Source organism: Silurus aristotelis, assembly GCF_946808225.1.
Source record: "Silurus aristotelis genome assembly, chromosome: 7".
In the NCBI taxonomy this organism is placed as follows: domain Eukaryota; kingdom Metazoa; phylum Chordata; class Actinopteri; order Siluriformes; family Siluridae; genus Silurus; species Silurus aristotelis.
The window spans coordinates 6993303-7015200 of record NC_139580.1 but is presented as its reverse complement, the minus strand read 5'-3'; the positions used below and the strand labels follow the sequence as shown (position 1 = coordinate 7015200).

General features: G+C 39.1%; 3 long non-coding RNA genes across 3 annotated transcripts in view; 1 reads left to right on the top strand and 2 right to left on the bottom strand.

The window, feature by feature from the left end:
* LOC310729180 overlaps positions 1-13318 on the top strand; it is an 80789-nt gene extending 67471 nt beyond the window's left edge. The window contains exon 4 of the long non-coding RNA XR_014534474.1: positions 13256-13318. This is a non-coding gene — a long non-coding RNA (uncharacterized lncRNA). The remainder of the gene's footprint in view (positions 1-13255) is intronic.
* Positions 1-21898, bottom strand: part of LOC310729190 — a 159883-nt gene that overhangs the window by 106201 nt on the left and 31784 nt on the right. The window lies entirely within an intron of this gene.
* On the bottom strand, positions 2950-4581 carry LOC310729173. Its single transcript, XR_014534467.1, has 2 exons — positions 4116-4581; positions 2950-3425 (listed from the first exon to the last, which is right to left on the bottom strand). It is a non-coding gene; the product is annotated as an uncharacterized lncRNA (long non-coding RNA).

Below are 21898 nucleotides of genomic sequence, written 5' to 3'. Positions count from 1 at the left end.
TTACTGTCAGAGTTACCATTATATCAGTAGCACACCCCTGTTCACACAGTGATATAGAGTCGTACAAAAACCTCCCTCAGTCAGATAGTAGAGAAACTGCACTGCTGCAGCTGGAAGCGACTGCAGGTGCTGAGTTGGAGGATGTGATATGACACAATGACACTTTTTTTGGCTTATTGATTTATTTATATATACTACCTCCATATGATCAAACTTATCTTCCATTTCCATGCAGATAAACACACTTACACACACACACACACACATACACACACATACACACACACACACAACACACACACACACACACACACACACACACACACACACACACACACACACACACACACACACACACAGATATATTCAATAGACACAATTTGCGGCCTTATTTGTATAGCACATTTAACAATGGATATTGCCCCAAAGCAGCTTTACAGAAATAAATAGAATCCGTGTATACATTTAAAATTTATAAATTAGTCCCTAAATGTATTCATATTGTTATGCTTTATGAACAAGTCAGCCATGAAGTGACAAACTAAACTAATTGACATGATTTGAAGAAGAGACCATGTGAGGTTTTAATCTCAAAAAGGAAACCTTCCTCATCTAGCTGACAAAGAACATCAATTTATAATACTTCAATCATTGTTGAGGATATCAACTGATGGTCCACTGATGAAAACTCTGATATAAACCTGCTCATGGTGATTGTAGTCCTAAGCAATTGTATCAAACAGTTTATATTAATTACAGTCCAGATCCATATAATGGTTCTTGTGTTTAACCCTCTGCTGTAACCTCATGTTTTTTTAAACTGTTTATGTGGAACCTTCAAGAGGTAGTGCATCAGGATGAATCAGGCAGGTACAGAAAGAAAAACGAGACAGAATCACTGTAACATTAAGATCGTGTTTAACTTGGAATGGAAGGTGGGAGGAGAGAGAGAGAAAGAAAGAGAGAGTGACAGGAAGAAAGTGGGAAACATGGATTCATAGGATTATTATCCTTATTGCTGCATAATATTTGAGAACAAAAATGCAGTATTAGTAGAGTGCAAGTAAGGACACTGGCAGGACTACAATAGCTATGACAGCATAACTAAAAGGGAGAGCCAGAAGGTAACAGAGACATGAGAGATCCCTTTAATGACAGCCCACCACAACACTGACAAAAAACTTGAATGAACGCATGAAAGTGGGGGTGGAGGGGGATATCCATACATCCCAGTTAAATAAAACAGTTTATAGTTCAAGTCAAAAAGTAAAATATAATAACAATGATCCCTCCAGATCTGCTCCTTTACCTCTTTTTCCTGAGAGAAACCTGTTAACAAAAGGTTTGACTCAACAAATATATTTTTAACCCCTTAGCCTTCAGCGCCGCACCAGGCGACCGACATCCCATTGTTATTAGGTGTTAATGTTTAGCAATAGATTAAATAGAAAGGGACAAGAGTAACCATGACTAATTATACTTTATTCTAAAGCTCTAAGCCTCAAGCAGCGATTTCAGATCACTGTTTTTCAACCGAAAACGTATAAGGAATGTATTTGCTGAATGTGTGTAAGCAGTACACACAACAACATGCATAAAAAATGCAGTACTTTATATTTTTATTGTAATAACGAGTCACAAATGCATTCACTGCTGTTAATCCTGGTTTATTAGGGGAGACAAGGGTCCACTGAACAACATGCCGTAAAGCATTTGTGCTCCAACCAAACAATAGTGTTGTAATTTAGATGGTTATTGTTTTGTCTAAGTCACAGTACTTCGGTTCGTGTATTGTTTGTATATTTTAGGGAATAACTTTCGCATAAAAACTGCCACCTTGGTGGTAAAAAAAAAAAAAACATAACGGTTGGTAGAATATAGCATTTCAAAACAAATGAGACCACCCACTAAAAAAAATAAAATACAAACAGTAAAAGAGGCAGAATCTCGGGCTTAAGTGTTCACTCTATAGGCAGGTGTCATCACGTTCTGCTCTGCATCACCTTTCATTTCAAACCTTTTATTTACACCAGTAGCATTAAGGAAACAAAATGATTGATGGAAAATGTAGCCAATGAGTGCAGGATTCTAACGATATATGGGAGGTTTTTATTCTCCATGTGACTTGGACTTGTAGATCTGCATGGGGATGGAAAATCTGAGCCTGTTTTACATCTGTAAGTTACAATATATCTCCCTTTACAGTTTTATACCATGTAATACAGTTTATTGCCCGTTTGTATTTATAAGAGAAATGCGTGAAAAGTTGTGTGTGTGTGTGTGTGTGTGTGTGTGTGTGTGTGTGTGTGTGTGTGTGTGTGTGTGTGTGTGTGTGCATTGTTGGGATTGGAATGGCCAGACACAATATGAATGGTCATGACTGTAAAACAATAGCTTGTCTGGCTACCTGGTTATCAATATTAATGCCAAATCAATATCAATAGCCCCAAACATGTATAACAAAAGACAGAATAGCTAGAATCTTGAACATTAAGGGGAGGTCTGATATTGGCATATAGTTGGACAGCTGACAGGGGTCATGTTTTTTAAATGAAGGGTTTGATAACTTCCAGCATGCATGATTTAGGTAGATAAACAGTGTTAAGGGAAGAATTTATTTTTTATATTTTTATAACGTTTAATTGCTTATGGAATTATCTGTTCAGGTAATGTATAATAAATTATATAGATCATAAAATAATTAGACCCTATTTATGTGTAACTGTCTCCTTTCACTCAGTAGCACAGAGCAGTGAAATGAGAGGGAGATTTACATGAAGACGGCTGAATGATCCTCTTTCTCCCAAAATAAAGCACCACTTTCACCAGATGTTCAACTTCCTTCAGCCAAACACACTGAAGCACAACACAAAGCACTGAATGTACAGCTAAACACACTCTCTCATCACACTGATAATGACTACTAACTCTAATAAAACACACCCAATGTCCAAAATGAAGCTTTATTTCAGCAGAGCAAAACTACAGGAAGAGCAACAGGACAGTGAAGAGAGTAAAGACAGGAATATCAGCATTGTGAAGAATTGAAACTCTATTGTAGATGGATGTGTGAGCAGCTCAGTGTTTAATTCTATCTTGGAGCTGTTAGTCTTCACACTGGCTCTTGCTAAACGTGACCGGATGATTGACACTGTCATGGGAGACGGTACAGACAAACTCCTCCCCCTTTTCCCAGAGTGCTTTGCTGAGGGTCAGGGTGCTGCTGCGTGTGTAACCGTCCTTCTTCTGTTCTTCAGGGCTGGTTAGAACCCCTTCGTTCACCACTGAGCCATCCACTGTCCAGCTCACCGTCGCCCCCTGTGGAGAGTAGGCAGACAACAGGCAGAGCAGCGAGGCCGGTCCCTCAGAGAGCTGCAGAGACGATGGATGGAGCAGAGACACGGAGGGCTTCACAGTGGGACCCTCTGTAGAACACAAAACACAAAAACACACATTTACACAAAGATACACAACATTTCCTCATTACTGCTTCTTCACATCACTGCAGTCACGTAGATTTAATCAGCAGGAGAACATTTACGAGCTACTCGTTATATTGTGGAGCGACTCGGACTTCGATCAGATTTATTCTGTTTTAGTCACTTCTTACTGATGTGTCATAGAAAGTGCTCCCTGTGTGATAGTAGAAAATGAAACTGATGACAGAAATTCTCACTGTTTTACAAACACACAGCAGCATTCGTCTTTTTTTTTTTCTATTAGAACAGAGACTTCAGAATAATGTACACAATACTGCAGATATGAACCAGTGAGCAGGTTTCCACTCACCAACACAAACACACTGGAGATTTATTACATGTTTAATATTCACTCATTTTTTATTCATTTTTAATACAGAACATTAACGGGTAAAGTGTTTACAACTTATTATTGATATATATATATTGATATATATATATATATATATATATATATATATATATATATATATATATATATATATATATATATATATATATATATATATATATATACACACAATATAATTAATCTGAATTATGTATAAAGTATTGAGTAAATAATTAAGTAAAAAATATGTAACTATATATTTATATTGTATACATTTTGGTGTTTTATAAGTAAAAGTGACTTACTGATGCTGAGTTTTGTTCCTCCACCAAAAGTGACCCACAGTGATACATTTTAATGAAACCGTCGTACAAAAACCCCTGTTGCACTACAGTGAACACACCTGCAAGCACACACACACACACACACACACACACACACACACACACACACACACACACACACACACACACACACACACACACACACACAGAGACACCTAAATCTGGAACACAGTATACTGTACAAAATGCAGAAGTCTGGAGGAGAAATAACACCAAATGATAGATTAGTGAGGAGATTTGTCTCTACAGTCAGTAACTAAATTTACATGATACATAAAGACAGTAAAGAATAACGTTATAATGTTGGTCTCCTTTAAATACACTCTGAAGTCAGTCTGAATCCTGATGGAATTAAAGTGAAAGCCTGAACTTCTGTCATTTCTACATGCACTTGTAACCTCAATATTTTCCAAGAAATTTCTCATTGTGACTGACTATGGAAACGTCTTTACCACATTCCCCCAATCTTGTAAAGACGTTTCCATACTTAGATGACACTTTGCATTGGCAGCACATGCTTCAGTGCTCTGGGAGTGTTTATAGCGCTGTGACTTTCACACTTCATGACTGAGAGCTGCTGCTACAGAAACTTCACCCACAGCTACCATGACTTTGATCCCCGTCTTCATCTGGACACTGATCCTCTGGACTCAAGGTCAGACACTGCTTCATATTTTATCTCTACAATGATGTGTTCATACAAATACACGTATTGTTTCTGTTCTAATATTTCAGTTTCATGCTGCATTATTGTGTATTTTTACAGAATGCAGAGGTCAAGTCACAGTAACTCAGACTCCTGCAGTGAAATCTGTTCTTCCTGGAGAAACAGTCACCATCAACTGTAAAACTAATCCGGCAGTGTATTATCACAGCTCCTATGGCCACTATTTATTCTGGTATCAGCAGAAAGCTGGAGAAGCTTAAACTCCTGATTAAACTTGTTAATCAGTTACAGTCTGGTTTTCCAGCTCGTTTCACTGGCAGTGGATCTGGATCTGATTTCACTCTGACCATCAGTGGAGTCCAGACTGAAGATGCAGGAGATTATTACTGTCAGAGTTACCATAGTGGCAATGTGTTCACACAGTGATATAGAGTCGTACAAAAACCTCCCTCAGTCAGATAGTAGAGAAACTGCACTGCTGCAGCTGGGAGCGACTGCAGGTGCTGAGTTGGAGGATGTGATACACACAAACACACAAATTCCTATTTAACAGACACAACCATCAGGGCTTTTACTTTGATTTGTTACTGTGCGTTTAATCTGTTGGTCTCCAGAACATTTTGGACCAGAACACAAATTAAATTTAGCAGTTTGCTTTCCTGGTCAGAAACAGTTCATTAAGATTATCTGTGATTATTTCCCACAGGGATTTATCACCTTTTATAATGTCTTCAGTATATAGAATTAAGTGCACTAAAAAGTTTTCTCATAAGAGCAGCTGGGAGTAACTGTAGGTGTTGAGTTAAAGGATGTGATACGACACAATGACACTTTGTGGAGGAGAAGAACCACATCACACTAACTCACACCTCACATTAGAAATAATTACACCACACTACACACTCCATCACACCACATAAAATCTTTATTAGGGATTTATCTACATTTATTATTCAATTATTTTTTATTTTATTAGACTCTGAGGATGTGTTTTCATAAAGACAAAGCAATCAATTTCTGTATGCCACTCTGGATAAGGATATTTGTTAAATGATCTAAATGTAAATATGCTTGAGAGAGAGATCATTACTACTTCATGTGTTTTCCTGTCCTTCAGGTTGTCCTTGTTTCTGCTGCTTTATTGAGTCAAGTGAGATATAGCATGGAGTCGTGTCTCTAATATTGATTGCTTTCTTCACCTGATGACTCAGCTGACACAAGATCATTGTTTCCATCAATCGCTGTCACTACAGTTGTTTCTGACCTTTAGTGAGAAAACAATTTAGATTTTATTCAGTTTTATATGTAAATGTTATATGTAAGTAAAGGTATGAACACTAATCTAAACCTAATCAAAACAACAACCACTAAGTCCCACAAATTCTATGCTTATAGTTTAAATGAATTGATTGGTTGATATTGTCTGATGCATATCTGTTGTTCATGCATTTTTGCTTGTTTATATCTATCAGTCAAACTTCTGCTGTTTTTCAGAAAACCTACAATTATGGCTGCTAGAAACTACATTTCCCAACAACACATACTCTCATGTTCATGTTCAGCTGATTACTAATCACCCACAACTGAGAACAATCACACTGAACAATTTATAACATCCTCAGTTTTACACTCTCACTGTGAAGAAATATTCAGTGTTCTTATAGCTGATTTACAAAACTCTGGATTTGGGTGTCTGCTAAAAGCTGTAAATGTGTAAATGTGTTTGTATGGTTTGAACATTGCATGAACTTTGATTGTGATTCCTGTCTAAAGGTAGTGGACCAAGAAAACATGAATTACTGTGTGTCAGATTAATTTTGTTTTGGGCATCAGACAGTTTAAACCTCCCAAAGAATACAAACAAGTTAGCAAGTTTTTATTTGTGTTTGTTATCCAGATCGCTAAAAGCCTCCCGATAAAAGAAAAACATATATTATAATTAATAATGACATTTTTTGTTCTTTCCTTTTAAACATATACACAAAATGTTAACTGAGTTCAACACTTCAAATTCAAAATGATCACAAAGATAGAAGTAATGCTGGTTTGTATTGTCTGTTCAACACACAACACAATTGTCCACTCCAAGCCAAATGTAACATTCGGATTCAAATCCCAGTTTCAGACCATTTAGCACAATAAAATCCAGAAGAGATTTTAAACATAAAAATATTATACATGAAAAAATAAATTTGTCCAACAATCATATAAAAAAAATAACTAAGATCTACATAATTATATGCAGAATATACACGGCTGTCATGTCATGTGACAAATGATTGAAAGACTCTGACTGGAGAAGAGAATTAGGAGGTGGATTAATCATTTCTGATTCCTGTACAGAACCCACTGGGTTTTCACGTTACACATGCAACACATACTGTATAAATAACTGTCTGAGACGAGTCGTTTGTCGTGAGTCATATGAAAAGAAAAATTCTAAATAAATGACTCGTTTATGAATGACTCATCATTAACATGCTGTGATTTGGACCTCCAGAAGTGACTGGGATTAGGATTATGTGTAGTCCATTACTTGCTCTGCAAATACAGTGGAAGACTCTTACAGGATATTTAAATTCATGTATTTCTTTTTCTAATTTCTAATTTAATTTGAACAGTTTTTAGCCTAGGAAATAGTTTATGTGCATTCCGAGTTTTATTTATTTATTTGGTTGGTTGGTTGTTGATTTTTTTCCTTGTTGGGTATAGAACTGTGTACATCTGTAAGGTCACATTGGAAAATTTCACTCCAGGCCACTAGAGTACACCCTCGCACACATGTCAAATTTCGTCTTTTTTATTGTCTGTGCCAATTTCTGCTTTGATTTGCACACTAGTTTAGTTTCAATCCTCATTTATGTTCTGCCTTTTTATTTTATCTTTGTTGAAGTATTAAGTTGTTAAGTTGTAAATTGTTTAAAATTTCATTAAGTGAGTATTGTTGATGAGTTATTTGGTTTTCATGCCACTATCCTTAGCCTAGCATATTTTATGTCTTATTTATTTATTTATTTGTTCTAATTTTCCATTATTAATGTACTGGATTTTATTTGCTTCTTTGCTCAGCAGATACCATCCATGTAACAAAGCTCTTGTTTTGCCCTGTGCCTACTTGAGTGTGGATCTGTGTGCAGTATCTGTGTCTATCAGTGCCTTGACTTTTATTAGGGATAATGATTACAAGTTAAAGATCCAAAACTAAAAAAGCAGTAGATGTTTCATTCTGATCAAGGTTCATGTTTTGCTTAAATTCAGGGATTATGGGATTAACAGAGATTAATAGGATTTAATGCAAATTCTGAGCAGAAAGAGAAATATGATGTGTAATAATTTGAAACACACACACACACACACACACACACACACACACACACACACACACACACACACACACACACACACACACACACATTTGCATAAAAAGCTCTGATTCCCAGAACAGTTAAACATTTTCAGCAGATGTTTCTGGTTCATCATCCAAACTCACTCAAGCACAACACACAGCTCTGCACTCGACCTGCTGTAAAGGTGCAGTTCCAAATCACTACCAAAGACACTTCACTACTGAAAAAGGAGACATGATTTCCAGATTGAAGCTTTATTTCAGCACAGCTACACCACTGACACCACCTCAGACTGCTAAGCATGTGTTAAAGTGTACACTTGAATTCTAGTGGTCTTCACAGCGACTCTTTCGGAACGAGGTGATCTGAGTGGTGTCGTGGTGGGAGACGATACAGCCGAACACCTCGGCCTCTTCCCAGCGTTCTTTGCTGAGGGTCAGGGTGCTGCTCCGACTGTAGACACCGTTCTTCTGATCTTCTGTGCTGGTCAGAACACCTTCGTTCACCTCGACACCGTCCACGGTCCAGCTCGGCAGCGCCCCCTGTGGAGAATAGTCAGAGAGCAGGCAGAGCAGAGAGGCCGAACCCTCAGAGAGCTGCAGAGAGGAGGGAGGGAGCAGAGACACGGAGGGCTTCACCATCGGTCCAGCTGGAGACCAAACACACACAAAAACACAAACACACATAATTATAGTCATGATAATATGAACTCTATCACACTGAACATGGTGATATTTGATAATTCAGTGTAAGAACTGTAAAGCAGATGCAGTAGTTTATCTGCACATCCATAACAGAACACATTTCTAATAACATCATCCAACCAAACTGCAGCTCAAAAAAACAACCTTCATCTTCTGAACAAATTCAATAATATATCACACCACAGTTAAGTCGTTTTTGTGCATTTTTGTAGATGAAATTATTAATGATTTATGACTTAGCATTAATGTGAAATCAACACTAGACCACCATTGTTCCCGTTTCACTGTTACAACATTCCCACTGTGATGAATTTGAATAACAAAAAAAAATAACGAAATTAAATAAAAGTTAACATTTACCATGAATCTGAAAAAGATGTGACTCCTAAAATTTTTTTAAAAATGACGCAAAAGCAGAGAATTTCTCGAAGCAGCTCTCTCCTCTTCACATCACATTTCTCTTTTTTATAGAAAATATCTATTTATTTATGAGAATGCCACATTTTTATTTTGTAGTAAAATTGTATCTACAGTATTTACATTGTGTAATAAATCTAATGAATCCATGAGCTTTTAGTAAAAGTGAGCACTTACTTTCTATAATGAGTTTTGTTCCTCCACCAAAAGTGATCCACAGTGATACATTCTAATGAAACCGTCGTACAAAAACCTCTGTTACACTACAGTGAATCTAAACACACACACACACACACACACACACACACACACACACACACACACACACACACCTCAATCTTGAGCACAGTGTAGTATACACTATAAAAGACTGGAGGTAAAATAACATCAAATCATGGATTAGTGAGGAGATTTGTCTCTATAGTCAGTAACACAATATAATTAATAATACATAAAGATAATAAAGAATAATGTTATAATGCTGGTCTCCATAAAAATCTCCTCTTTAGTCAGTCTGAATCCTGATTAATTATTGAATTGTGAGTGTGAGAATGACAGTAAGATTGGGGGAATGTGGTAAAGATGTTTCCATACTTAGAGGACACTTTGCATTAGCAGCACATGCTTCAGTGCTCTGGGAGTGTTTATAGCGCTGTGACTTTCACACTTCATGACTGAGAGCTGCTGCTACAGAAACTTCACCCACAGCTACCATGACTTTGATCCCCGTCTTCATCTGGACACTGATCCTCTGGACTCAAGGTCAGACACTGCTTCATATTTTATCTCTACAGTGATGTGTTCATACAAATACACGTATTGTTCCTGTTCTAATATTTCAGTTTCATGCTGCATTATTGTGTATTTTTACAGAATGCAGAGGTCAAGTCACAGTAACTCAGACTCCTGCAGTGAAATCTGTTCTTCCAGGAGAAACAGTCACCATCAACTGTAAAACCAGTCAGGCAGTGTACAAGGATTCAGATGGTGACCGGTTGCACTGGTATCAGCAGAAAGCTGGAGAAGCTCCTAAACTCTTGATTAAATATGTAAATCAGTTACAGTCGGGTTTTCCAGCTCGTTTCAGTGGCAGTGGATCTGGAACTGATTTCACTCTGACCATCAGTGGAGTCCAGACTGAAGATGCAGGAGATTATTACTGTCAGAGTTACCATAGTGGCTATGTGTTCACACAGTGATATAGAGTCGTACAAAAACCTCCCTCAGTCAGATAGTAGAGAAACTGCACTGCTGCAGCTGGGAGCGACTGCAGGTGCTGAGTTGGAGGATGTGATACACACAAACACACAAATTCCTTTTTAACAGACACAACCATCAGGGCTTTTACTTTGATTTCTGTCTGTGCGTTTAATTTGTTGGTCTGCAGAACATTTTGGACCAGAACACAAATTACATTTAGCAGTTCGCTTTCCTGGTCAGAAACAGTTCATTAAGATTATCTGTGATTATTTCCCACAGTGATTTATCACCTTTTATAATGTTTTGAGCATATAGAATTAGGTGCACTTACAAGATTTCTCATCAGAGTGAAAATTTCACCCTGGAGGAGGAACTGCTACTGAATAATTTGTATTATAATTAGTCATGAAAAGTTTTTATTATATTAAAATGTCTGTTTAATTAAAATGATTATTAAATAGATTGCACTAAAGCATGGAAACTCTGAAACCCTGAATATGTACAGTAATGTAAAGTATTAATAGGGTTAAATGTGCATTAATGACATTGAGGCCATCACAAGTCTTTATCATGAATAATCAGGTAAACAGATACTGAGACAGATGCAGTGGTGATTTGTGTATGAAGTGCATCATCTATAATGCAAAGCAATCATATTTACTGATGCAAAGGCTTTTATTAATAATTCAGAGCAGGACATTGCAGTGATACACACATGTAACACATATTTAGGTGATAATTAAGTAATATGTGTAACTGTCTCCTTTCACTCAGTAGCACAGAGCAGTGAAATGAGAGGGAGATTTACATGAAGACGGCTGAATGATCCTCTTTCTCCCAAAATATAGCACCACTTTCACCAGATGTTCAACTTCAACAGTCAAACTGACTGAAGCACAACACACAGCACTGAATGTCAGCTAAACACACTCTCTCATCACACTGATAATGACTACTAACTCTACTAAAACACACCCAATGTCCAAAATGAAGCTTTATTTCAGCAGAGCAAAACTACAGGAAGAGCAACAGGACAGTGAAGAGAGTAAAGACAGGAATATCAGCATTGTGTAGAATTGAAACTCTATTGTAGATGGATCTGTGAGCAGCTCAGTGTTTAATTCTATCTTGGAGCTGCTAGTCTTCACACTGGCTCTTTCTGAACATGACCGGATGATTGACACTGTTGTCGAGAAAAAATATTTTAAACCTTATCTAGCGTGTGTGTAATCAAACTAATATTAATCCAACAAAATTAACCTAATAATCAATGTAGAATATATTAGATACAATAGAAGTAGTTTGATAAAACTTATTTAGACAATATGTTAATCAAACTTCTATAAGCTATTTACACCAAGTTAATTAGTAATAGTAGGGGCACGAATGTGGGAGAATGGGATAGAGTCTGACTGATGTTGGGAGTGTGTTGAACAGATAAAAGAACAAAGACAGCCTTGAAGTTCAACCGTGTTTATTGGAATAAGAAAATTTATGAGCACCTGCAGTTGTAGAAGGCAGGAAAGCGTAACCTGGCTCAGAGCCGGGTGAAGGGAGGGAAGCAACATAATTGGGAGAATTAACTGGAGATGTGGGAGTATAGTCAGTGGAGGACCAGCACGAGCGATAAGGAGAGGGCTGGGGCCCAGGTGCAGGTAAACGGGTGTCAGCGTCAAGGTCGTCAGCATAAGTTTGGGCCTGGTGGTTATAGGCAGCAAAGAGGTCAGATGAGGTCTGCGTGCCTATACTACGCGTCAAGGTGCTCTGCACGATGCGAGGAGGCAGACTAGGATTCTCTGGGACAGCCGAAATGGAGAAATGTTCAAAAAATTGAGCAAGCTCTGGAGCGAGTGAGAAGAGCTGGAATTGGCGATACTGTCTACGAAGACCGCCCTTAGAAGGTGTCCCAGATCGTCTGCGTGATGGAGCTGAGCAAAAGAAACCAACAGACAAATAAGATGTTAAACAGGGTAAAAGTCGCAGTGACAAGAAAAAAAACACAAACTAGTAGAGGCATGCAGAAAATAACACCCATTCAAAAGAAGATTCAACACACTATGCAACAATCAGTTCAGGAAATATGAATGAAGTATAACCTAGGTACTCGTATAATCAAGTAGAGTAATATAGCCAATCACATATAAATAGACAACCTAGTACAATGATATGGCTAGATTCAAAGTAGAATAGCAAACAGCATTATAAAAAGAATAAAAGCATAACACTCACCCATTGTAGATGCAGGAAGGCAGAACAGGCCACAAAATGGTTGTTCACACTTGGAAATGCTGAAGCGATGTATGCTTGGGTAGAAGTGAACGAAGGATTTATACACACTCATGTCACACTCATTTTTATTAAACTAGATGAAAGCCGAAAATAAGGGGAATGGGAGAGAGCAGTAAATCCAAATATGGAACTGTACGGGAGGAGGACAGACCAAGGCCAAAGATAAGGGAAATTAGATAAAAGAGAGCCAAGTCATAAAATAAGGGGAACTGTCAGAGATCAAAGAAATTAGAAAAAATAATAAGAAAGGACCAGGGTGTCTGCAGGGTATAAATACGAGCGTGAACAAACAGCAGGCGTACTTCCTCATTCTGGTGTGCTGTATCAATTTTGATGCACTGATCAGTTTGATGTGGGGTACCCACCTTCAACTGAGCTCTTTGGAACGTGTATGAAATAAAGAAGTTTTGCTTTTACTCATCCAGGACTGAGGATCCTTCATTGGCGGTTTGTCTCTATTATATTTTGTCTTTTCAGAATTGGCTGGGAAACATTGGGAACCCTCTGAGCAAAGAATCCACCTTCGATGTGTCGCCTCAGAGACGGCCTCTGAGTTCCGACACTGTCATAGGACACGGTACAGACAAACTCCTCCCCCTTTTCCCAGAGCTCTTTGCTGAGGGTCAGGGTGCTGCTGCGTGTGTAACCGTCCTTCTTCTGTTCTTCAGGGCTGGTTAGAACCCCTTCGTTCACCACTGAGCCATCCACTGTCCAGCTCACTGTCCCCCCCTGTGGAGAGTAGGCAGACAGCAGGCAGAGCAGCGAGGCCGGTCCCTCAGAGAGCTGCAGAGACGATGGATGGAGCAGAGACACGGAGGGTTTCACAGTGGGACCCTCTGGAGTACAGAAAAAAACTAAATCACATATTTACACTCACAGACACAACATTTCCTCATTACTGCTTCTTCCCATAACTACGGTTCAGTAAAACTAATCAGCAGGAGAACATTTACGAGCTACTCGTTATATTGTGGAGCGACTCAGACTTCGAACAGCTTTATTCTGTTTTAGTCACTTCTTACTGATGTGTCATATAAAGTGCTCCCTGTGTGATAGAAGAAAATGGACCTGATGACAGAAATATTTACTGTTTAACACAAACACACAGCAACATTCGTTTGTATTTTCCATCAGCACAGAGACTTCAGAAGAATGTACACAATACTGCAGATATGATCCATTAAGCAGGTTTCTGCTCATCAACACAAACATACTTAAGATTTATTACATGTTTAATATTCACCCGTTTCTTATTCATTTTACTACTCAAACTTTAGAGCAACATATTACTAATAACTACACAAATTATAATTCATTTAAATTATTTACGTGTTAAGTAAAGACTAAATAATAAGCAAATATATGATATATACAGTGAGGAAAATAAGTATTTGAACACTCTGCTATTTTGCAAGTTCTCCCACTTAGAAATCATGAAGGGGTCTGAAATTGTCATCGTAGGTGCATGTCCACTGTAAGAGACATAATAAAAAAAAAAAAATCCAGAAATCCCAATGTATGATTTTTTAACTATTTATTTGTATGATACAGCTGCAAATAAGTATTTGAACACCTGAGAAAGTCAATGTTAATATTTGGTACAGGAGCCTTTGTTTGCAATTACAGAGGTCAAATGTTTCCTGTAGTTTTTTACCAGGTTTGCACACACTGCAGGAGGGATTTTGGCCCACTCCTCCACACAGATCTTCTCTAGATCAGTCAGGTTTCTGGCCTGTCGCTGAGAAACACGGAGTTTGAGCTCCCTCCAAAGATTCTCAATTGGGTTTAGGTCTGGAGACTGGCTAGGCCACGCCAGAACCTTGATATGCTTCTTACAGAGCCACTTCTTGGTTATCCTGGCTGTGTGCTTCGGGTTATTGTCATGTTGGAAGACCCAGCCTCGACTCCTTCCCTCAGCTCTAACTGAGGGAAGGAGGTTGTTCCCCAAAATCTCGCAATACATGGCCCCGGTCATCCTCTCCTTAATACAATGCAGTCACCCTGTCCCATGTGCAGAAAAACACCCCCAAAGCATGATGCTACCACCCCCATGCTTCACAGTAGGGATGGTGTTCTTGGGATGGTACTCATCATTCTTCTTCCTCCAAACAAGTTTAGTGGAATTATGACCCAAAAGTTCTATTTTGGTCTCATCTGACCACATGACTTTCTCCCATGACTCCTCTGGATCATCCAAATGGTCATTGGCAGACTTAAGACATGCCTGGACATGTGCTGGTTTAAACAGGGGAACCTTCCGTGCCATGCATGATTTTAAACCATGACGTCTTAGTGTATTACCAACACTAACCTTGGAAACGGTGGTCCCAGCTCTTTTCAGGTCATTGACCAGCTCCTCCTGTGTGTTAGGATCATTGAGACCCCACGAGGTGAGATCTTGCATGGAGCCCCAGTCCGAGGGAGATTGACAGTCATGTTTAGATTCTTCTATTTTCTAATGATTGCTCCAACAGTGGACCTTTTTTCACCAAGCTGCTTGGCAATTTCCCCGTAGCCCTTTCCAGCCTTGTGGAGGTGTACAATTTTGTCTCTAGTGTCTTTGGACAGCTCTTTGGTCTTGGCCATGTTAGTAATTGGATTCTTACTGATTGTATGGGGTGGACAGGTGTCTTTATGCAGCTAACGACCTCAAACAGGTGCATCTAATTTAGGATAATAAATGTAGTGGAGGTGGACATTTTAAAGGCAGACTAACAGGTCTTTGAGGGTCAGAATTCTAGCTGATAGACAGGTGTTCAAATACTTATTTGCAGCTGTATCATACACATAAATAGTTTAAAAATCATATATTGTGAGTTCTGGATGATTTTTTTTAGATTATGTCTCTCACAGTGGACATGCACCTATGATGACAATTTCAGACCCCTCCATGATTTCTGAGTGGGAGAACTTGCAAAATAGCAGGGTGTTCAAATACTTATTTTCCTCACTGTATATAATTTTTTTTTTTAGTAGAGATACATTCTGACGAAACCATCATCCAAAAACCTCTGTTACACTACAGTGAAAATACACACAGAAATACATACTACTCTGACTCTGAGCACAGCATACTGTACACAGTGCAGAAGACAGGAGGAGAAATAACACCAAATCAAATCAAATTTTATTTGTCACCTACAGTGTTGGGGGTAACGCATTACAAGTAACGTGCGTTACGTAATATTATTACTTTTCTGGAGTAACGAGTACAGTAGCGCGTTACTTTATAAATTTACCTATTAATATCTGAGTTACTTTTTAAAAAAAGTAAAGCGAGTTACTTTTCAGTTCAATTATTTTGCATTAAAATGAACGTAATCTCGTAGAATTGCGCACCCCTACGTGCGAGCCGTGGGAACAGAAGCTGTTTAAAAGCGGAGATGGCAGGACAGAGCATTACATTACTGCGATGGAAGTATTCACATTATTTTGAAATAGTCGAGGAAAAGGAGAAGGGAATAATCGTTAAGTGTAAAATATGTGTTGGTGAAAAGCTTTTGTCAACGGCAAAAAATACCACTTCAAATTAAAAAAAACATCTGCAAGCAAATCACAGTACTACAGATTTGGAAGAGAGAGAGACGAATGAAACCTGCACCCCGCCTCAAGATAAACATCAAAGGCTTGATTTCAGTAAATTAATATTTAGTAAACAGATTTTCAGTAGATTTTCAGATACTAACCCTAACCCGAGCCACATCATACACATGGACACACATGAACATCACCCATCCCTTCCTCTCTCACACACACACACACACACACACACACACACACACACACACACACACACACACACACACACACACACACACACAACTCTGCTCATCCAGATTTATTGTAAATGTCACACACCAACATAATGACAGAAAACACAGACTTTGTTTGTGTTGTTTTTTTTTTTATGTGCGTGTTCGCTTGAGTTCAATACGGTATTTTTGTCAAATGCGCATGTGCGTGAGATGAATATACCGCAAAGTTTCCCAGTAGGGGCGAGATCATTTAAGTCTTAAAAATACCGTATTGAACTCAAGCGAAGCGAACACACACATTAAAAACAAACAAACACAAACTTCGATATGAACGTAAGAGCCGCATGAAACTAGCCATAAAACGTTGCATGCGGCTCGCGAGCCTCGGGTTGGCCACCTGTGCATTACTGCATTAAACACTAGTACAAGAACTTCTCACCTGTTACACCTGTAAGGCCTGAAAGAGATCAAGCCTTAGCCAGGTAAGAAAAAGTAACGCAAAAGTAATATAACGCATTGTTCCCCTTTGAGTCTGGTTCCTCTCAAGGTTTCTTCCTCATTACATCTAAGGGAGTTTTTCCTTGCCACTGTCGCCATGGCTGCTCATCAGAGATAAACACACACCATTTACCTTCACTGTTGTTTTCTGTAAAGCTGCTTTGAGACAATGTCTGTTGTGAAAAGCGCTATACAAATAAACTTGACTTGACTTGATTTTCCCCTTTTTTGGGGAGTAACTCAATATTGTAATGCGTTACTTTTAAAAGTAATGTTCCCCAACACTGGTCACATACACATACATACAGGGTACAACATGCAGTGAAATGCCTTTTACGACGGTCCGGCATGAGGGAAAAGGATGGGGAGAAAAATAAAACAGGAAAAAGATGGCAGATAAATAAAGTATTTATGGATTTGTGATGTCCACAAATGATGGATTAGTGAGTAGATTTGTCACTTCAGTCAGTAACACAATATACCTGATACATAAAGACTTTAAAGAAAAAATGTATAATGCTGGTCTCCTCAAAATCTGAGTCCGAATTCTAATGGAATTAAAGTTAATGCCTGAACATCTGTAATTTCTCTACATGCACCTGTAACCTTTTGATATTTTCCAAGAAATTTCCTATTGTGACTGAGTGTGAGAATGACAGTAAGATTGCGGGAATGTAGTAAAGACGTTTCTATACTTAGAGGACACTTTGCATGTCTTTTATTTGCACCCGCTTAGGAAATTTGCTCATGAACTCAGGTTGTCCTTTTTTCCTAAAATATATGGACATTATTCATATAAGACACTGTGATTCTGAGCAAAATAAAGCAGCTACTGAACCTGAAAGAAGAAATGCTGTAAATACATTGCATAACCCCGTCCTGTTCACTCCCATGTTAATAAATGTGTCCTTACAGTACATTGTTCTTAGGGTGTTCATGCAACAGGAACACCCTAATAATTTTTTAATTAGTGCTTTATCTTGGTCAGGCCACAGTACATCTGGAATGAATCCCATCTGGAGTGTTAAATAATCACCAGAGTCCAACAGAAGCCTGAAATGGTTTTCTCTGACAATCAGCTTAATAAAAGCCAGTGATGGTGTGTTGTGTCTCAATAGGAAGCAGAGTTACTTTTACCCAGAGGTGGGAAGTTATGAAGTGCTTGTTTTCTGAACTTAACTCTCTCACACACACACACACACACACACACACACACACACATATACACACACACACACACACACACACACACACACACACACACACACACATATACACACACACACACACACACACACACACACACACTTTTTGTGTGACTGTTCTGTACAACCCGGACTCAACACACACTCATACTCACTTCGCACACCCATGACTTCAGTACCACTCACATCACATCACTTCATTACCATAAACTGTTCACATGCCGTTTTTGCACATCTTTCCTGGATTGCTGCTATTTGCTCTTTTGCACAACATTTTGTTTACATTTTGGCAACTGTTCACTTTGTCTTGTTACAACAGGCTTACTGGCGGAGTTATTTTGTGTTTTGTGTATTGTCTGGCACTGTCTTGTGTTGTCTTGGACTTTCTTGTGTTGTCTTGAACTGTCTTGTGTTGTCTTTGCACTGTCTTGTGTTTTCTTGAACTGTCTTGTGTTGTCCTGCACTGTCTTGTGTTTTCTTGAACTGTCTTGTGTTGTCCTGCACTGTCTTGTGTTGTCTTTGCACTGTTTGCACCAGGTTGCACACATGTACTTTATGTGGCGAGCCCTGTGCTTTCTGTTTCTGTGCTTGTTGTTTAATGTAGCGTCAGGGTTCAGGACGAACGTTGTTTCATTTCACTGTGTACTGCGTCAGCTATATATGGTTGAAATGACAATAAAAGCTTCTTGACTTGACTTGAACTACAAAAACTTTTTTATTGTACTTAAGTACATTTTTCTTTTATTTGTACTTTACCTAACTAATTTTGTTCCTTCATTCATAAATATTTTTATCAAAATATCTGTACTTTCTACTTTCTACATTTTTAAACCAGGGTCGGTACTTTAGTTTGAATCTATATGGTGACATGATCAATATTTTTTCGTCTAATTGGCACCGTTTTCAGCACAATCAACCAGTTTCTTGTAATTGCGTGGCTTTTTCAACCTATGACTGGTGTATCATTTCCTGGCTCTCACACACCACAGATATAGGCTAGACTACAAAGAAACGAGCAAGGCAGTAGACACCAAGAAGTTTGACTAACAAGGATGAGACAGAGGGAGTCAGCAATGTAACACATGCTAATGTAACAATAATATACTTAATTATCCTTGTTTACCTCTCCCTGTTGCCCCATTTACTCACTTTCTCTCTTTCTTTCTCACACACACACACACACACACACACACTGATAAATGATATATGCTCCTGAGGTACTGTCACGCATAGACCAAGAGTCGGAAACCGGAGTAAGGTTAAACACTTTATTTGTCTGCATATACAAGGCAGATACTTGAGGATAAGTACGAACCGGAGAGTGGGTAGAATCCGTAATGCGAGCAGAATTCGTAATGCAGGTAGGATCCGTAATGCGAGTATAATCCGTAATGCGGGTAGGATCCGTAATGCAGGTAGTCCAGGAACGAGTAGACCCGACAGTGAGTGAGGTGGAATCGGGACCTTATAAAGGGGAAAGGTAATGGGGAACAGGTGTAGGTGATTTAGAGCAGGGAGAGGCTGAATAAGAGTTAGAGCCTTGGAGGGAGGCATGGCTGGTGGTTCCCTGATAGGTACCAGTGACCAGCGATATTGTCCCTTTCTTCTTTTCAGATTCGCCTGTTTCCTCCTGACACCCTTCCTCTGTATGGAGTTCTCTTCAATTGGAGACCACTGAGTGCAGCTGCGTATGGTTTTACATCAACAGCCTAAAGATCCATTAAGCTACTGTGTAACTATGAGGATGGATTTGGACTGTAATTAATATCAGCAGTCTGGTACAATGGCTTAGGACCACAGTTTGCATGAAAAGTTCTGAATTTAGGTGTAAATAACTAAGTAGCACACCTCAATAATGATGAAACTATAATGAATGGAGATTCGGTGCCACCCAGATGAGGATGGGTTCCCTTTTCAGTCTGGTTCTTCTCAAGGTTTCTCCTTCATACTATCACAGTGAGATTGTTTTGTCGCCACTGGTGCACTCATTAATTGACCAATAATGGATAAACTTCTTGCCACTAAACTTATATATTCAAACTTTATAACCTATTTATCTCTCTAAAGCTTCTTGGGACAATGTCCATTCTAAAAGTGCTAAACAAATAAAATTGAATTGAACTAAAGATAAAGCAAATTAAGTTCTGTTCTCACTTACATCACTGCAGATGTGTATACGTGAATGTCTCAACAACTCCATATTTCTGACTTTTGTTAATCAGCTACAAGAAATAAAAAAGCAGATTGATTAAACGATTGTATCAGAAGAATATCTTTCTGAATTTTTAACTTATATATTCAGCTTATTCAATTTCTCTTTACAGTTAAATTCATATAAACTTGACTCCATGCAGGAAGGAGTGGTAAAACTGGGATCTACATGGGAGAATTCTGTGCTACCAAAATAGAGTATCGATGTGTGCAGATGTTAAGTGTGATCATGAGGACAGAGGGATGTGTGTTTCTTTTTTGTCAGACAAATTTAGATTCAAGGGGGAGTGGTGGCTCCAGCGGTTAAGGCGCTGGGTTGCCGATCGGAAGGTCTGGGGTTCAAGCCCCGGTATCTTCAAGCTGCCAGTCTTGGGCCCTTGAGCAAGGCCCTTAACCCTCTATGCTCCGGGGGTCCCTTACGAGGGAAATATCAAGGTCCGTGACGTCGGAGTGACGTCGGAGTGACGTGGGGCCGCCATCCTGTGGGCTCACCACCTGCAGGAGGGACCGTAAGGGACGGTGCTATGAGCATTGGGCAGCAGTCGGAGGCAGGGGCCTGCTTAGACTGCTGCCCCCGCGACCCGAATTACGGATAAGCGGGAGGAAATGAATGATTGAATGAAAAATTTAGATTCAGATTTAGCTCAAGAAGATGGCACCTTGTGACAGTTACAAAATCAGCACAATTTTAATAGAGTATAATTATTTATTGTACAGCACTGTATCTCAGAGTTATTGTACATGTTTATTATAGTTATTTCTCTTAGATTTCAGAAGTTTCTGTTCTACAGATTATTAATATTAAAAAGTGCAAAGCAGGACAATAAGATGATGATGTGCTGTGTTAAACCTAGGAGTCTGTAGGTACAAAATAATGTTCTTGATAATAGAATAAAAAATTTGAATGATATTTTAACTGTTGAATAAAATACTCATCTCATCTCATCTCATCTCATCTTCTCCCGCTTATCCGAGGCCGGGTTGCGGGGGCAGCAGTCTAAGCAGAGAAGCCCAGACTTCCCTCTCCCTAGACACTTCTTCCAGCTCTTCCGGGGGGACACCGAGGCGTTCCCAGGCCAGCCGGGATACATAGTCTCTCCAGCATGTCCTAGGTCTTCCCCGGGGGCTCCTCCCAGTGGGACGTGCCCGGAACACCTTCCCGGGAAGGCATCCAGGAGGCATCCGGAACAGATGCCCGAGCCACCTCAGCTGACCCCTCTCGATGTGGAGGAGCAGCGGCTCTACTCTGAGCTCCTCCCGAGTGACCGAGCTGCTCACCCTATCTCTAAGGGATCGCCCAGCCACCCTGCTCATGACCATAGGTGAGAGTAGGAACGTAGATTGACCGGTATTTTAGTACAGTATTAGAACACAGATATCCTCCCTGATAAAAGTTTGAGTGAAAATTTGCATATTTTATAAAAAATGTTAAAAAAAAAGGACCGTAATTT